Source organism: Aquila chrysaetos, chromosome 8 (genome assembly GCF_900496995.4).
Source record: "Aquila chrysaetos chrysaetos chromosome 8, bAquChr1.4, whole genome shotgun sequence".
NCBI lineage: Eukaryota > Metazoa > Chordata > Aves > Accipitriformes > Accipitridae > Aquila > Aquila chrysaetos.
This window is the reverse complement of record NC_044011.1, coordinates 42,832,615-42,849,526: the sequence shown is the minus strand read 5'-3', so window position 1 is coordinate 42,849,526 and position 16,912 is coordinate 42,832,615.

Here is a 16,912-nt window from a genome sequence, read left to right as displayed (position 1 = left end):
TTGCTTTCATTATTGTTCAGTTATCCAATTAGTGCACTCACACCTGCAGCGTTGTCTTCATCTACAAATGTGCCATTGCTTTAACCCTTTGGAGGGCCACAGCTGGAGAAATGTCAGTATGTGAGAAATAGATCTCTGGATTTGGAGTGACTTTTGTGTGAAGAAGGGACATTTGAATTTGTTTCATCCCTGTATTTGGGGAGTTGACACCTAAGCAAAGTAGGGAGTGATTTTTGTTTGGCAATGAGCTCTTCTTAGGGGGCAAATGGCGCTATGAAATGTCTTAACTTTCAGCATTATAAAATACATAGACAAGCAAGAGTCCTAAGGTTTTCTAGTGAAGACTCTGAATCATGTAGGAATCTTCTTCAGAGTTGCAGCAAGTTGCAAAGAGACGTAACAGCTCAGCAGGATTGATTAAGTGTCTACAACTATGCGTCTAAGATAGTGCTATAATAAAAGTGACAAATGAGGAAGAATAGTGTGTCTGCTAGAAACTTAGCATGACTGAATGAAAAAAATGCACAGTGTAATTTATTGTCAATGAAGAACCATCAGCAGGAGAGAGTGAACCTAATTCATCCCGATTAATTAGGTATGGGACTTAAACCTTGGTCTTCCACAGCTCTATCCACAGAGTCACTCGGTATCTCAGAGGACTTTGAACTCTGACTACAAAACCTTAAAATGAATTTTAATTGATTGGCTCAAATGTCTGCCAGAACAATAACCAAGAAAAGCCCTCTGAATATACCTTGTGTGGGAATGTCACCGTTATCAGCAGTTTCCTAAGGCTTCACCTGGGCATTTCTCTGCATGTCCAGAACTATTTTAGCACTACGGTTTTAAATAGCTTGCGCTGTTTAAAACAGCCGTGCTTTTCTTTGCGGAAGGCTGGCGGCCAGTCTGCGTGGCCTGCCATCCCCGCTGCTGCCAGCGGTGAGCGTTTGCCACGGGGCTCTCGTTGGCACTTGCAGCGGAGGAGATGGCCAGTGCGGGGTGGCAACAGCCTTCTCCAGCACGAAGCTGGGCAGAGCTTTGTGTCACCCGCTGATTTGGCTACGGTCCACCCAGCCTCTCGGCGGCCCCCCCAAAAACCCGCAGGTAGTTTAACAACCGTCGTCCCCTCCCCAACCCAATAAACAGAGCATCCTGCTGCTAACAAAGAAAACTGTAGTCATCCCCCAGGTAATTTTCCCTTCTTCCCAGCCTTAAGAAGCACTAAATCTGTGCGGGTATGGCGGGATGGGGAGGGGGCAAACAGCAGCACTTTTTGCATGCGCGGCCAGAAACCCCACTCTCGGGCGTAAGGCACAAAAGAAGATGTTTTTATGAGGCTGGGTGAGGCTGCCGTGCGCTGAAGGGATCCCACCATGCTGCCACACATGGATAAAAGGATAGTTTTGTGATGTGATTCCCAACACGGTCTGCACTCCACTGAAGCTTCAGGCAAAATCGGTGTGGTCAGCTTGAAGTTGGAGTGGCTGGAGGAGAGCACAGGGGATGAGGGCATCCCAGAACAGGAATGTTTTTACAAATAAAGGGAAAAAAAAAAAATCCACTAAAGCTCTTCCTCCCCTGACAGTTTGTCGACAGTGCCTGGGTTATGTGTGCAATCTCCGCATGAGCCAGTCGCTTGTCCTACAAAAATGATTTGTTAGACAAGTATAGCTCGAGTTGAGAGCAGGGGGAGGTGGAAGGAGTCGGGGTGGAGGGGGAACCTTGGAATGGATTCAGGAATGACTGATGGGCTTGACTGAAAATTTTATCCGACTACTACCTTATGGAGGGGGGCAGAGAAGTGGAAGGGGGAGAAGTGAGAAAAGGCAAATGGAGAAAGGCTGGGCTGTCTGCTCTAGCATCATGATATTTTATTTTTCACCGCTAAATGCAAAATTGATTTTTTTTTTAGATGCATAAAAAGGAAAAAAAAAAAAAAAAGGAGCCTCTACCTCTCTCTCATAATTCCCAGACAAAGGAAGCTGAAGCAGACACCCCAGACAATGGATAGTCCTTTCTCCCTTAAGCATTTGCCTTTCTCAGCAGTTAAGGTTAAAAAAAAAAAAAAAAAGAGGAAAAAAAAGAACCAGAAAAACCTCATTGAAGGAATGAATTAAAAAGATGACCCCGGAAAATGTGGCAGCCTTTTTACTTGATGAGGAATCAAGTTCATAGAGTGTGTCACCAGAGGTGCTGTGATTTGGTCTTTTATTTGTTTCCTGGCAATAAGAATATGCCTTTTTAGTCTGATATCATCCTCTCATCTTCTCCCTCCCTCTTTCTATCCTTCTCTTCCTCTTCTCCCATCCTTTTTCCTTCCTCCCTTTTTTCTCTCTCACCCCCTCGCCCTTTTTTCTCTTTGCTTGCCAGTTCAGGCATTCTCACATACATTACCCCTTCCTTTCATCTCCAGAATGACCTGAAATGACCTTTTGCCTGGCACTAGACGTGACTTAACTGATAATAGCAGATACTTGGGGGCCTCAAGCGGTGGCTTGTCTGAGCACGTGGAGGGGGGGGGAATCCTTTTTTTTCCCCCCCCCCCTCTTACGGAAAGCATGGGTTTCTCTTTGTAGCAGCATTTCCTGCAAGGTAGCAGTTAATGACACTTTGTGCTGCTTATTGCCCGTTAGATAAAATCCTCCGAAAGCTTTCCTTATAGTGTCTATCCCAAAGCTGTTACAGGAGCGAGGGAGCAGCACGGGAGGGGAAGAGAAATCTGTCTGCAAGTGGTTAAAAACTCCACACCGTAATTTTTATGCCACTGGCTACTAGTGCTCTGCATTGCGTCTTCTCTGTCTTTGTGCTCCCGTCTCAGCCCAATACTTGTTGGAACAGCACAGATGTCCTTCTGTCTTAAATAATCGACACTGTTAGGTGACTAATCTGGGCAAAAGGTTGTTATTTTGCTTCTTAATGTCCCTCGAAGCCATGACGGTAAAGATAAGATTGCAGTCAGACCCACTGGGTTTCTGATTTTATTTTTTAATTTTAGCTATTTATTTGGATACTCGGTGAGGCTGGGTGAGTTACCACAGCAACGACTCTGAGTCTTGAACATGAAAGGGCTCTTATTGTGCCATGTGGTGCCTCAGAGATACAGAGAAAGAAGGAGGCGGGGAGGAGAATTCCTCTTTAAAGAAACAATAGCGAGACATTATGTGAACTTTGGGGGCTTTATAATAAAGTTTGAAGGAAAAAAAGGGGCTACAACAGTCTGCGGTGAAAAAATATGCTGACTTACAGAACTTCGGAAAGAGAGGTGTCTATGTTTGTAGAAATATTAATCAATTAACTGTTAAATAAAAGCTTAATATATATACATGTATTTAGTTCTTTTCTCTGACAGATCATTTAGCTAGTTGGGCTGTTGGACTGCCCAAGCAGATCAGAGCTCAGGGTCAGAACCCAAGATGTGGTTTTTATGTAATTTTATTTTTTGAACTTTGTTCTGCCCTTTCTATCAAGAGAAAGGAAAAGGGCTGGGTGTTAAAATGTCAAGAAAGGTACCGTAGTGCAGTCTGTTTTCCATTGTCCAAAATAATGGGGCGACTGAAACTCCAGACAATGCGAAAACGTGGATAATAGGCTTACTAAAGGATGCAGAGCAGAAATACGTGAATGGCTGCATGTGGAAGCAAGTTAGGTGTAGGGGAGCCGATTAGTTCAGATTTTCCACTATCTTGACCAGATCCAGTCTGGGACTGAACATGGTGCCACTCGAGTGTCCCTGTGTTGGGCTCCCTGTGTTCCAGAAGGGTTTATTTGCTCCAGACCCGAGCTGGCCCCATACCTGTGCTGAACCCCGGGTTTGCCTTTACCCTACCAGACCTGTGCTGGTGTGGGGCCAGCTCAAGGCGTCTCTGTTCCGTGGCACATTCGGATGACCACCCTGTATAAAACTGGGAGTGACTGCGTGCAAATGCATCCCTAAATATTTAGGTATTATTTGAAGTTCTTGGGCCAAGAAGGAGTTTCTCGCAAAAAGCCCCCGTTCAGTTATGTACAGCTGTACCTAGAAATGGCTGCTGCTCTGAAGAGCTTACCATCACCACACCTTTTGCCATTAAATTAACCCTTCCCAGATGTGCTGCATATGGAGTCACTTAATGATTTGCAATCTTCCACTGAAAGGTCCTTATAGCGGTAGCCCCAGAAAGCAGGGTGGCAGCACTTCGCTTGGGTTAATATACTCTTGTTTTCTCTTCCCCAGCCGGCCTGAGTATGCGTTGCAGAACTCGTGAGCACTGGCACCTTGTCACCTACTGTAACTGAGAGATAATGCGTTTCCTTTTTAAAGACCTATTTGCAAGTCAGTTCAGATTTTTCTCCCAAGTATTCACTTCAGCTGGAGGCATTGTCAGTATCTGGGGTGAGGGCAGAGTGGTAGGACTCTGTAATGGGGGAGGAGGGATGGACCTGCTCAAGATGACATCTCAGCAGCTTCCTTCACTGTTTCAGCTTATAAGGCTCGTTTTGCTTAGTGTGGGTTGGCAGTGAAATGTTAACCGTTGGTACTGGACAAACCTCAAAACTCCATGTGAAACTTGTCCATATGCCCCATGCTTTGATATAATTTATCTGGAGTGATCATGCAGCTTGCCCTGAAATTCACGTTGCTTCCACGCTTCAGTCATTACAACTGAACGAAGTTCTTGGAGTTCCCCTGAAATTTCAGAGAAATATCACCTTTTGACAAAGGAAAAAAGGGAGTCAGGGACATCACTGAAAGTTATCATTACTCTAGCAATTTTAAATCAACCATGTGTCATTTGTACAATGCTTCCCATTCCTCTTTGCCTTGTGATATGCAAATCTTAGTGTATTAATTGTCAGTAATCTTAACATCAGACATAAAGGTATAAAAATATGGCTGAATTAATATTGTGGGAGTAACCATCTCTTTGTGAAGTCTTTGACTCTGAAGTGCTTAATCTCATAATCTTGTTACACATCTGTACCTGCATTGTGTATACGTACAATGTTTGCCGTCCCGGAACATTTTTGTAACAAGATTGCTTTTCCCCCACCATTGTAGTACATGTAGTTTAGAAACTTTAAATTTTGAATAAATCGCATAAGTACTTAGGATTACTTTCCATCTCCAGTACAAGTTCAAGCTCTATTCTTAATTAATTACCTGGGTTCCCAGCTCTTCTTTTTAGACGACCATCACTAAATTGAGTGAAGTGGATTGAATTACTGTTGCAGGTGAAGGACAAGGCAAATCATAGTTTATTGCCTGAAAAGCATGACTGCCTGAAGTGACGATGATTGTATATTCCTAAGGATGTTAAAGTGTCAGCTGTCTAAGTGTCTCTGGTGGTGGTATCATAAAAGATTTCTGGCTTCTCTCATATATAGGACGTCTGGAAGTTAGGCTGAGATCTGTCAGGATAATATTGGCATTAAACCTTCCTCTAATTCTCAAAATACATGTGAGTGTGAGATTAAGAAAAAAAGTTGGGTTAAATCTCTAATCTCTTTACCAATAAGAAAAAATGATGCAGTGAAAAAGTGTATTTGCCTTTGATGGCTGGTCAGGTTTAGGAATAATGGCATATTATGGGTTAGCAGCCAATGGAGTTATGCCTGTATCTCGAGTGGCAGTGGCCTCTGCTGAGTGTTTCAGGTTCAAAGGCTTTTAATGGTGCAAGAAGGAGCCACAACACAAGAACACCTGTGCTTGCACTCTGTGGCAATGGCCCCGCACTGGCAAGGTCAGAGCCTGTGTTTCCCTACTGCCCATGACAAAGATACGGTCCGGCCTCAGGAGCAGCATTTGACTGACTGTTCCCTATGCTAGTTACACTTTGTTAAATACGTTGTCATCGTCTTTGTCTTCTCTGCTCTTCTTCTTGTGGTTAGACTACAGGCCCCATCTAGTCACCCATGTCCCTGAGGCTAGTGTCTTCTGTTGGCACGGGTTCCTCTGAACACCTGAAGCCAGCCAAGAGGTAATGTTAAACAGAAGGTGGATATGAGGCCATGTGAATATGACTGGCAGTCTTTGCTCCAAAACCTTCTAATCTGTTTTTAATTCTGTACTTGCGGAGTATCTCTCACGGGGGAATAACAGGTGCTATGCGATAGGAATAATAGCAGCATATAGTATATGTCAGAAATGGTTATAAGCAACAAATCGACCTGCTAAACTCTTTACTACTTAATATAGAAATGCTTCTGTATTTAAAGACATCCCAATCATATATTAACTCTTCATTCATGGAGCTTTATAAATGGAGCTGTTCCCTAGCTGCACAACATAGGGAAAGGACATAAAGTCCCAGCAAACTGACAAGAGCCCAATACTGAGAAGTGATCCTCCCTGTCTACCCAAGCCATGGCCTCTCTGTGGAGACCACAGAAAACCTGCTGCTCCCTTCTTTTCTGATATGGACAGGAACTCACTTGATACTCTGAGACTTGGAAGCTCGTTTCATATCAGACACCAAACAGTTGTTTCCTCTTTAATCAATTGCTTAACTTCTGCATGTTAACAACACCAACAATAAGTGATTTAGATAAGCTTGGGTTATTAGGAAATCTTTTTAGAAACTGTGGAGTACATCAAGCATGTGGAAATGGCTGTTAAAAGCATTTGTATTACTTAGTAATTTGAAAATAGAGAAACATAAAAAGGAAATGATGTCCACAGCGAGTTGGATGGTATTTGTGCATCTCGGGAGACACGAGCTGGAAACTGGAGCGTTACTTAAGAGTTTTGACCCCTGAAACTTGTGTCTCCTTCCAGCTGGCAAGCGAACAGTGCTAACCATATAACAGTGCTGGGTCTGTCTTGCCGAGTTCCCCAGCACTACTCTGTTTTCTATAGAGAAAGGAGAGAAGAAGCTTCAGACTCTCTGCCCCTTCCCTTCCCATGTGTCCTAGCTTGACTGCGCACGCTGCTGCACATGATGCAATGCGGAGTCTGTGGGCCTGACTGGTGTCGGAAGCTGGGACTCCTGATTTATGGTGTCATCCCTTCCATTAATTTCGGTGCATAACCTTGGGCACGTAACTGCAAACTCTCATTTGTGAGTGGGAGTGGAAGTATTTGGGATGTCTTGAAGTGAAGGCTCCCAGCTGTCCGCGTATTCCTCTACCCCAGCCCTCCGCTACGCATGAGCTCCCTGCTGAACCGCTTCAGTTAACAGCAAAGGGTTGAAAGGTGCTGGTGGTTGACTTGGAAAGGCCACGCTGCAAGCAGTGACATTTCAACACCTGATGCTCCTCCACCAGCTCAGGTGAGGGGCAGGCGGCCAGTCTGAGCATCCCCAGGAATTGCAGCATTCAGCCTACACGTGCTTTAATTAACCAACTGGAGATGGCGAGCGTTTAGGGAACACTTTCTTAAGTGAGGCTTATGGAGCAGGCCGAGATCTGCAAATTGCAGGTACAACTTAAGAGCAAAACTTGTGTTGTACCTGAGAGGTCTGCGTCAAGAGGGGCCCTGATCTTATGAAACAGACGGGGGCATTCAGGTTGAAGAAGGCTCCTTTAGGAGGCAATTATTTTCCCCTGGAAGTTTCAAATAGAAGGAAGATAACCGCTAATAAAGAAGGAAGACAGATTTTTTTCCTGAAATTCTTTTTCTTTTTTTAGAAGTTATTTGCAATGAGACATTTTGGGTTGAGTTGACTCAGTGCTCTGCCTGCCTGCAGAAGGTGTTGCACTCTGCAGAAGAGATTTTAAAGGTCACTAATCCACGGAGAGGAAATGTGACTCTTGAGCCGAGTGCTGTGACGCTCCCCTGGTGAGGGGGTACGCAGATGCCAGTCCCTACTCCAAGCACTTTGTCTTGGTTTTGTCCCATGGCTGTTTAATGCAAAGTAAAAAGAAGTATCGCTGAATTAAGCCTACTGCGTTTTCAAGTACATATATGCAATAAATGTCTATCTTTAAAGGCACTGCATTTAAAATGTACATTTACCCTCCTTTATTGGCAGTTGTGAATTTCTGCTGCAGTTCATAATAGAAATCTGTTTTAAACCACACAGGTGTGTAGTACCGTGTATTTTTAAAGTTGTTCTTTCTTTCACATGGTTGCTATATCTGAGGTACCTTAAGTGTTTTGATGCATCAGTAGGCAGGTAAAGAAGAAAGTATACTATAGCATCTCCTTGTACCATGGAACAGGAATAGCAGAGCACCATCTATTGCTCTTGCTTTGTTATATTAAAATTGCATCTTAAGTAGCTGGGCTTTTTCTTCTGATGTATAGGTTATATTGTGGGCGAGTTTCATTAATGGTTATAATTTAATTGCATAAATTTCTTGCCTGCTGATGCAAGAATAGGCCCCCTGCATAAGTATCTGAAGCATTCTAGAATGTTTTTTCCTCTCCTGCTCCTAGTATTATGACTTGTTTCTCTAAACGTTGCTTTTATGTAATTACTTGTTAAATGTCAAAAAAGCTACAAATCCTGCAAACACTTACCACTAGGTGTAGCACTCAATACCAAGAGTTTTAGTCCTGCTGACTCTTTTACAATTATGTATTTATGGCAGAAGTACATTTTAAAGTGGTTTCCAAGTAAACACAAGACAAAATTCTGCTTGCATGAAAGCTTTACAGAGATGTGTATGTATTTATTGCATTTACCTCTGTAACAAATGAAAGGCTTTCACTTCCCTAGCAGTTACTGAGGTAGTTACTTCAAGGTCGGTAGTGATATGGAGATATGTGAATTCACCCAGACACGTTAAAAACTACTAAATCACTAAAGCAGCTGATCAAAAGAAAAAGTATTATGTGCAGTGGTATAGCGCACGGTTAAAGCAGTGATGATAGCCACATAAATAGACAACAGCATTTGCAGGACAGGGTACTTTTAAATTCATGGGACATAAGACAAACATACCATGACACTCAGTTTGACCCTGCAAACTACTTAAACAGGATAAGCTAAGACAAGTTACCAACAGCCAAAGAAAGGATGAGGCAGATATTAAGAAGAAAGGAGAGTTCTTGGAATAAATCAGCGATCGGGCAGTGGCTTGAAAAGGGAGGGAATGTGTATTTGATGGAAAGGAAAAAAAAACCAGCAGATGTTTTCAGGTGAAAGTTAAAAATCAATTGGTCCAAGCCTAAGCTGTTTGGGAATTTCTGGATAAAGAAATTTGGATAGTAAAGTGTCACTATATCCACAATTGAAGTTTTCATAGTGTCAGTTTTAATGACATTTTCCATGAGCTCTTTCAGATAGGATAATAAAGAATCATGCTTTCTCTTTGTCAATCTTGTCAAATAAAATACTGTTACATTATACCAAGGTTCCTTAAATCAAGGTGGTCACACTTGAAATACTCCATCTGGGACCACCTTGCTCATGGGGATGCTGGGTGGCTGCTGTAGAGCTACAAGACTTAGGGACCCCCTAAATCACAGATGCTCCTTGGGGGAAGTCTGTTGACTTTCACATTGTTCCATACCTTTGCAAAGTGCTTGGGGAACCCTTAGCAAAGCAATGACATCCCCAGAGGCAAGCTGTTATAATCCTAGATATGTGAAAACTTCAGCAAAATCTCATAAAGAAATCAAACATTGCTATGGTTCTGTTATTGTAAATCTCAAAAATGAAGTGAGAAAATTAAACTGTCACCTTTCTCCCCCTCTCCGCGACAGACTGTTATGAGTTAAACACAATGTTACATAAAGAAATGCAATATAAAATCCAGAGGTAAAGCTTAGCAATTCTCTCAGTGCTGCAAAATTTGCTTTATAAATGACTTTCCACTCCTCTCACCCCACTCCGATTCCAGAGCACTGTGCGTGCTGGCAATGAAGACTTTTTTTGTTGGAGTGCCAAAGTTGAACTCACCAGCGACTTTAAGTGGAAAAAATGAAATGGATCCATTTGATTCATGGGGATGATGCGTATCCTGTGAAAAGCACTTGGAGCTGAAATTTAAGGCAGACTGTACTAGCTTTTAGCTGAGGGAGATGATTAAGGAGATGGATATTATTGCCTTGTTTTTTTAATGTCTTGGCTCTGTTGTTGTGCATATAGACAGTTGTCATTTTTCTCTGAGATGTTTATGGACTTGCTTTTGCTGCTAGCTCCTGGAAAGCGCCTGGGAAGTGCTAAGTCTGGAGGTTTGCATGTGGGAACTGGTAGACTGAGGTTCTAATTCTGGCTAGCCACATAGTAGGGTGTTTAATTTATGTTGGAAGAGCCCATCGGAGGAACGTAGCAGTTGCCTTTCAAAGAAATCTTCCATCTTTACTAAGGTTGTATGATCAAGGAGACCAGAAAAGCAAACACCTGACCTTGTCTGGGTTTTGTAGAAGCTACAGTTAGACTTAGGGTCCAGCCTCATTCCTATGCCACTGTGATGTCTGAAAAGTTGTGTGTTCTGACCTGTCCCTTGCAATGCTCCTGGTGGTTATTATCTGCTCTTAGCTTTCTTATGTTCAGATGCTGATATTCACCGTGCTGTGATGGCTTTGCTGGGATTAGGTACCAGCAAACTCATTAATCCTGTAGGGACTGATAGATGGTGAGTCCTTTTATGCTGGCAAAGACACATCCAACCCATTCAGTAAGATATAATGGCTTTTAATTATAGTTGATCAGAAGCAAAACTCTAAACTTTTTTTGCCTTATATCAGAAATTACTAACAAATCTTGATCCCCCCCCCCCTTTTTTCTCTTTTTAAGTATCATGTCTTACTGAAGTTCAGCTGTTTTGAGATTAGAGACGTAGCACAAATGGTGTAGCTCAACTCCTTCAGAAGAATTGCACTTCACCAACATCCCTCTACAAGTATTTATCATATGTACCTATGCACACAGAACATTTAGCCTTGAGACAGCTCTCTCCTGTGAGAGGGGAAAAATTAAATTCCCTGAGCTCAACGCTGTTGTCGTGCAGTTTGTCTTTTCTCCTCCCTCAACTTTATTTTGCCTGGAATAAAAAACCATGGGTTGTCATAGGAAATGCTTGCTGTCATTTATTATCCTACAACAAGACTCTGAAAAATCATAGTTAATCTAGTCACGAAATTGGAAAGTATTATAGGTCAGTCAGGAGGAAACAAACAGTCCAAATTCTTGAGAAATGCAAAAGAAAAGTCAGCAAGCGAATGTGAACCACAGCTTCTAATTCCTGTGAAACACGAGATGATGGACTGCTGACCAAGGCTGGCTCAGCTAGTGCAACTAGAGCCGGTCACTTTGACCTTAGCAGAACTACACCACTTTGTAGCAGGCTGAGCCACATGTGTGGTGGTGGGGTCGTTTCTGGCAGGTAGCATTCTGCTCTGCTGGGAGACAATTCTCTGAAGGCACCCCTACCCTCACCCTTAGCTTGAATCGCTTGCTTGAAAATGTTTCTGCTGCAAAAAGGCCTGCAGTCAGTTCATTTGGAGTTTCAAAAGCAATGGCTGAGTGGTTTGAGAGTGTGTGCTTGCTTTGCTCCAATTTTTTCGTTCTTGATGTGTAATTGCTTTGCATATTTATGTAAAGTTGAGTTTGAATCCCCTGGAATTTCGTGGCTGGATCTTTTCTGCATTATTTGTAGCCTTTTGTCAGTGCTGTCTTTGTAATAATTATGTCCAGTTCCTTTTGATTACTTTTAATCAGAGATGTGAAGGCGTCTTGCCCAAAGTTGTGTGGAAGACCAGTGGCATAGTAGTATAGACTTGGAAATTGCTATGCTTCACAATAACTGGTCTGTCCTCCTGTCCTAGCCAAACAAGTACTTTGTACCATCTTCAAAGTTAAACTCTCTTGTGGTTTAACTTGTAATATGTCTAGATTACCTGCTGCATTCTGGAAAACATGCCAGCTACTCATATTTAGTATTTCATCAAAAAATAAATGCAATAACTCCTTCTCTATTTTAGTAGATCCTAAAGTTGGAAGAGATATTTAGACAGTGTGGTCAATCTTTGTATACAATCATACAGTGTAACTCGGTTTCTTCCCTCTGAGTCCAGCTACTTGGGTTTGACCAAAGTATATCTTTAGCGGGATACATAGTCTTAATTTCCTAATATTTTACCAACAGTAACAGTCCCAAAGCCGGCTAGCATTTTGTCCCAATTTGAATTAATTTGTCGAATTTGTGCTTTCATTGTACCTTCACGAAAATCCCGTCTGTAACATGGATGTTAAAAGGTATGGTGTCTACCCTGAGCAGAAAGATAGGGCCAAACCACAGTATTGTATCACCCTCCCTTTGAGATGGACTGCTGTGCCTCTGGTACCAGCTCTGAAGCTTCCTCCTTCAGCATCCTTCGCTCCATTATCTGGTACCTCTAGTCCGGTGACGTGATCTCCTGGAGGCACATCTCTTGGGGACGTTTGTGTACTCACCATTATCTAAAACCAGGCCGAGTTCTTCCACCTGTGTGGGCTGCCCGCTTGCCAGCCAAGTGACTGTAGGAATAAAGTCCCCTGGGTCCCATTTTTCTCAGCGCAAGGTCGGAATAAGCTTTGCTGAAGTACATGGGAAGCAAAGGAAAAACATATCTTTGGAAACTCACATCTGCTTGTTCTGCCAACGGAGCCTCTGCGGTTTGCGCTCCGGGAGATTTCCAGCGTGGCTGCGTTATGTGATACACGCTCGACGCCAACCCCGCGGCCGCTCTGTTTACAGAGCTGGGCCGATCTGCTGTCCTTCGCGGTCCTTCCCTCGTGGCTGTTGCACGGTGCGACGGCTCGGGCTCACCGCCTCGTAGAGGACCACCTCTCTGCAGAGCTCGGCGCAGAGCTCGCCGCTCGCAGGGGCTGGCCGGCGTCTCCTCCAGAGCTGGGCCCGGCGGGGCAGTAGCTGGGGGGGACCCATGCCGGGTCGGGGTCTCCCGATAGGAAGCCCACACTGGAGCGGGTTTATCCTGAAGGACTGCAGCCTCTGGAAACCCATGAGCTTTTTTCATCTGATTTTCTCCTCCTGTCCCTCTAAGGAGGGAAGGGGAGTGTGAGAGCAGTTGGGTGGGTGTCTGGCAGCTGGCCAAGGTCAACCCACCACAACAGGCTCTAAAAGTCACCCTTGAGTTATACCCCATCAGCCAGACCGCCTCTCGATGCCCAGAGCCTCTCTCGGGGCTGTTAAATGAGAAGCAGAAAGGACTGGATGTTTCTCCAGACACTCACAGGCAAAACTGGCTTTTCTGCCGTTCCAGCAGGAACCTGGGAGTCCAACTCCCGCTGAAAACCAATAGATTTGAGGCTTCTGAGTCACTTAAGTCCTTTTGAAAAGCTTCTCTATAGCCAAAAGCTAACATTACAGTTAAGAGGACCAGAAATGGAGCCCCACCCTTGACAGTCTTTCTTTAATTTGTCCATTCCCACTAAGAATTGAAGGATGGATGCATCTGAACACCAAGAACAGTGAAGATGAGAGCCAGCAGGCAAGCATCCCTTGGGAAATCCTGTTCTTTTTGACTGTAGTGCTTCGAGTGGCCACGAGGAAGCATCGACAGGTAGGGCTGAGCTTGCCATATAGTAGTGCTGGCACATGCAGCAGTGCCTGCTGCTTGCATATGGTGGAAAAATCATGATGTGTCTCCAATTCCTCCGGGCAAAGAAGATGCTGTAAATAGCATGGCCAAGTTTCAAGCTCTCACAGTACAGTGGGAAGCAATCCAGGCTTTTCTGGTGTCAGGAAGGAGAGCAAAAACGCATTTTACGCATCCTAGGGGGAAAAGAGAAGCAAAGCTGTCCCAGCTGGAGTTGTTAGCTCTGGGAGGGGCAGCCATTTGGCTCTCATTAAAAGTGGCAACATCTGAAGTAACGATAGTTCCCTATTGGATCTTGGTGAACGTGCGTTGGTGGGCTCTGTCGTTCACCCCGAGAAGGACTGATACCACACCAAAGTCTGTTTCAGGTCTGCGCCTTAGGGCACAGCTTACTGGTTAAACAGAATATGTGGGCAGCATCCCAAACCCCAAGTAGTTTCTCTGTCCAAAGCTTGTACGGTTCCCTATAGGCTTTTCAGTTATCCAGGCTTTCCTCAGTCCTTGTCCTGACTCATGGATGCCTGAAGGAGACCGTGTTCTCCTCTCTCTGTTGCTGACGGTCCATCTGGGAGTCACCTAATAGCTTCTAGGCATAGGACGTGGCTCTTGTTTTCTGCTCCTTTGCAATCCTGTCCAACTCTTTGCTCTTTAAAGGCCCTCACTGCAGAGCCTAAAGGGTGTTTAAGCACCTCGTTCCCACTTAAATTCAGTTTGGACTGTTACCTGGTATGTCATCCTGCAGTCCCAGTTGAATAGTTACAGGTAGGACTGATCCCTGTTTCCTTCAAAGAAACCAGTAATCCTGTGTCAGGACAGAATATGCGTAGCTGAGCTCGTCTTGGTGGTACAGGCATTGTACCTTTGGCCATACAGCGGTCCATATAGTTTTCAAATAATTCACAGGAGAGAATAGTTTTATGGACTAGAATGCCCCACATGATTTTTCTTTCAAGAAGAAAACTGGAGGTAGAGTGTTTTCCATTTGGACACAGGACTCGTCTGAAAGCTAGGCCAATGCTGTGCTAAATAAATCATCGTGCCAACCGCTTATGGGTAATTAGGCATGAAGGGAATCAGCAGTCTGCTCCCTCCGTTGTGACTCACAGACGGCATATTTGCAATGTGCCTTTAGCTTCCAGGGCTTCAGCGCTGTGGTACTCGCAAGGAAAATGGATGCTGAGCATACAGCAGCCTTGAGGTACTCGGTAGCTCTATCGCTAACGTTATGGGGAGGAGATCTGCGGTGACGGTCCGTGGTTACAGCTTGAATATCTGAAGCAGTTCATGCAGCAGTTCTCTTGTAAGTGCCAGGGAGGGCTGAAGCACTCCTTCATCTTGTGGGCAGCTGCGATGTTCACGTCTTACTGTCTCTCTAGCAAGTTACCATCCCAGAGTCGTGCCACGACGATGAAGCACACACGCATGCTCCTAAGGTGCTTCAGTGCTGTGTCCATTCGTTTGGCTCCTACTTCTGGTGGCAAGTCAAGCTCCTGGATGCCACATCAAAGGATGCACGTGCCCTGTTCATCCAACCAGGCTGCAGAAATGGTAATGGACAACTGAGGGAGGCAAGGATGTCTGAAATCACCACAACTGTTTGCTAAGCGAGCATGTGTTTAAGCCTTGGGTTCATCAGTTCAGAGCTTTAGGGTAATTCCTTTCAGTCATGAATAAGATGCACTGTCCACCTGATTTTGATGTCTCGGGCTCAATGAACACCTAATAGGTTTAGTTCTTGGCAGAGCCAAGAAAAGTGTCTGAGAGATGGTCCAGAGACGGTCCAGAGAGAAAATTCCAATTTAGCTGCCTGTTAGGAAAGTCCCCTGGTAGGGACTTTCCTAACCAAAGGAAAGCTTTGGGATATGAAATGGAAACATACCAAAGGGAAAAGTCTTCTGGTTAGTGCATTCGGGTTTAATTAGCCTAACATGGCTGCTTCTCCAAATCGGCAGGAAACTTTCTCTGGGGATTTCCAAAATCTCTTCAAGTTCAGTATGCTAGAAATACAGCACGGCTTGTTTTTGTCATACAGTTTTGGGACTTTTCCTTTTATGATCCTGAATGGAACCAGGAAGAGCAGGGATGTGTGGGCAATGAAACTATTTTTAAAAAAACCCAACGCTTGGTTGCACTTAGGAGGAAAGGACCCACAGTGGTTCTGAAACATAGCCATGTGAATACAGTCCCAATGTACACTATTAAAATTTGCAAGCTAAATTGGTTATATATTCTAAAGGTCTGGGCCATTTGGTATCCAGACATTTAATCTCTGTCATGGTCTGTCCTGTTCGAATCAGGACGCGCATGCAGCCTTGTGCCGTTCGGAGTTACTCAGACACTGAGGCCATGATTGAGTTTTAACCCATTTTAAAATGCAGAGCAATACTCATTATCTTAGAGGTCTTAGAGTGATAACGGCCCATCCAGTTGTAATTCTGATTAGTGCTCCTTACTCTGACAATATTATGGCTTTTGTTATTTCATTATAATTCTTACGACACTTGGGTTTTTTATGAAGGCTGTGACACGGCAGTCGGCGCCAGCGTAGACTTCATTACAAAAAGACTAAATTTCTAGTCCTATTGTGGAGGAGAATTGAGATGTGAGAGCTAAGTGTAACCTCAAGGAAAAATTGGAAAGCAACTGAGAAGCTTGAAATATAATGAAAAGCTTTAAAAATAACACATGCAATTTTGTAGAATTGCTTTTCTTCAGCAACTCTTGTGAATTTTGTGAGGAGGGGGATTTCTGCTGCACAGTGTTCAAACACTCAGACACAGCAATATTGTAAATTGCAAATTGAAGTGCCAAAACCAGTCTGTCCTGTACAGGTCACTGAAGTAGACACAGCTCTTGCCTGAAAGCATTTGTAATCTAAAACCCCAGCACTATTCCCACCGAAGGTAATGACAAAACTCCATGTGATTGCAAACGGAACAGGATTAGGCCTTAACCAAATAAAAGGTGCTCCCCCCCCCCCCCCCCCCTTTTCTTTTTTGTCACCAGATACTCCTTACCTATGACGAATTCAAGTAACTTTTGTTCAGGACTCTAATGACCTAATTTTGTCTGAAAAACTTCTTTATGCAGCGTTCTTTCCTCACTTTAAAGCAAGTTTGGAAAGACAAGATTTGAAAGAGAATTCCCATCTGTTATTGAAGCATTTAATCATTCTTTAAAAGCCAGTGCAGTTTTATTTTCTCTGGGGAGTGAGTAGCATTAGCTGAAGCATAAAGCAAACTATACCAAGTGTAGAAAAAACTCACCCTGATGTCCTGTTTGACAAACTGACCTGCAGGTCACAACCTGAGTTTATTGATCTGTGGGGCCTTGTCTGGGTGTCGGGCATGTTTTCTGGACTTTGGTTTCAGCTGCATTCCTGACTTCTGAAAGAGTAGGGGGTGTGGATTTCTACTAGGAGTAACCACTGGGAAGGAAGTAATG